Genomic DNA, 2,802 nt, shown 5'->3' on the forward strand with positions numbered 1-2,802 from the left:
ACATTGGTGTCGCCTCTCTCCTCCAAGCCTCACTGGAGCCTGTTTGCCTCAGACTTGTGAGCTGCAGCTATTGGACAGGAAACGACAGTGAGCAGTGATTGTGCTTCCTCCAGGCTACAGAGTAGTTGGGCTGAACTATACTGTCACATAATTATCCCTTAACCCGATCCAGACACCAACACAGCCTCGCTTTCTTCAACAGTTCCAGGAGTCCTATATTTAGTCATCAACTGCAGTTTGCGTAGGTAACTGCAAAGACACTTTTGCGTGTATCCAAAATCACCCTAATCCACCGGTTTTGATCTGGAGCTATCTCCAAAATATACGACGCACACAGACAGATATGTGTCTGTTTGCATGTTCAGTAGAAACACTTTGCTAATGAACTCCAACAAACTCTTTTACAGGCAGAATAAAACAAAGGCAAGAAGTTAAAACTGAATAACTGCAATACAGAAAAGAGTATTTCACAAGCCCGGACATCTCTGTAAGGTTGAGATATTCTGCCGATGTCAGAAAACCCATCGAGTCACCATGCACAAGGTCTATTAAAGGCCACAGGTCCATCAGAGGTATTATTTATTTGCAAACTAAAGCTAAAACAGGTGTTCCACAATTCTACAAAATCAGGGCTTGAAACATACAAAATATTTATGAGTAAACATTACAAAATATATGATTTTTTTTAAATGTCTGTAAAGTAAACTTTACCTTATTGAATCAGAAAATAAAAGAGGATATGGCTGGAATTTAGTCCTAACATTCAGCCAGGAGTTCCAAATTGAGTTTGTAAAAACAAACATATTCTTTCAGACTCTTCCAATAGAAATAGCAAACAGTTTGAGCGAGCGATCAAACTAAACATTCTCGCAAAAAAGAAGACTCACATTTCAAATATTCCAACTGCCAAAGAAAATGGGTGGACGTGTACTGAAGGAAGAACATTGTTTTACTGTTGCAACTCTGAGTATCGGTTGAGATGGAAAAACATTGACGGGAGAGTTTCTTATTAGTCACAAATGCACATTCGTTGTTTAAACAACTTTATTGAGCTTAAAAATACTTGTATTCACTGTAATCTAGCACTTTATTGTACAAAAATACACCCCAAGTTCTCTCCTTTATATGTGCTTATGGTTTTGTTTCACACATTTTAAATATTGATTGGAGGGAAGTTTAGTGTGTAATACCAAAATCTTTTTTTTTTTTTTAAGTCAATTCAGTTTAATATGCTGTGTATGTGTGATTTATTGTAATCTAGCAAAGTGAAAAATATTCCTGCTGGATCTTTCTATAGTTCCTTACTTTAATCCGATTGGTCTTTTCCAAGCAGTATGCTAATTCTTCCCTCCTTTCTTCATAAAAGCTCCAAAATAATGATTTTGGGGTTTCAGGGGCACCTAAATAGTATTTTACCAATCCTACTGATCACCTCATCTCAAAAGACTGTATTTATATAACTTATTGTCTGTGAAAAAGTGCTTTCAACGTGCTTGTTTTATCTGAAGGCCTTCTCTTACAAAAGTGGTTAAAAAGTAACTCAGACTGAGTACTTTTCACTTAAACTTGTACTTGTAACTGAGTACAATCTATGTAATGCATCAGTAGCTGCACACATTTCCAGTAATTTCACGTCTGGCTCCATGATACACAATCGTGATATTGCCCACCCAAGTGTAGCGTGGCCTCAATGCTGGTGCCTTTGTTCTTGTTCAACGACGTCTTGTGGTTCCTTGCATATAATTCAGGAGCTGCATGTTGTCATGTGACAGTTCGATATGCGCCAAGAAGGCTTTAACTTGTAATTACAGTGTCGTCATTTGAAGAAATCACCAAAAATGAATACGTTTTGAAAGGATCTATTGTTTGTTTTGAGCTACACACAGTCGTCAGACAAAAGCTGATCAAACCTCTGTCCTTCCTTTGCTGAGTCACATTTTATGTGCTTCTGTGACTCACTGTGGGAATTTACTTCATTCATTCTCGTGCATGCGAGAGCGTTCAAGTCCAAACTGGGTCATTTTGTTGATGATTCATGCCTACTTTGGTAATTGTGTGCCAAAGGGGAAATTACAAGAAACCAACACATCCAAACCTTATTCCCACATACTGCTGATTTTAACTGGATTTATTCACACAGCTTTCAAAACCTGCCGCACTGAAAACACTTATGACAGAGCCCATCGTTCAGAAAATGGTTTCTCATCATAACTGCCATTGCAAAGCCTCGACGTCTAAGTCTTTTTTATTGTTATTAATCCAACAGCACGTAATAACAGTCTATCAGCAGACATAAAAATGTTCTGTCATACTTAATAACCTCCTACAGACATGTGTATGAATATGTCATTGATATGTTTGCACACCTGTGGCGAGTAATTCACTCTGCAACTAAATCTATGATGTACAGTCTGGGAAGAAGAAAAAAGTAAAAAAAAATTCTAGTTCCTTACAAATAGTGTCAAACACATTTTAGTTCAGGAGTCACACATGGACATGGCCCAATTTCATCTACAGTGGGCTGGACTGGTAAAGTAATGCCATAATAATCGTAAAAAAAAATATAGCTATAATAGCCTTAAATCGCTATAATATGACGCATGAATTGAGTTGTTTTCATACCTGTTGTTACACGATTTCAACAACTTGGACAGCAACGATTAACACAACAAAACACAGTTACATATCAATCCAACACCTATTTTCTGTCCCCACTTCATCCAACTTTGGAGCCTCTTGGTAACAAATCCAGCAAAAAGAGGCAAAAGGCAGGGTACGTCCTGCACAGATCACCGGAACAGA

Source organism: Blennius ocellaris, assembly GCF_963422515.1.
Source record: "Blennius ocellaris genome assembly, chromosome: 4".
In the NCBI taxonomy this organism is placed as follows: Eukaryota; Metazoa; Chordata; class Actinopteri; order Blenniiformes; family Blenniidae; genus Blennius; species Blennius ocellaris.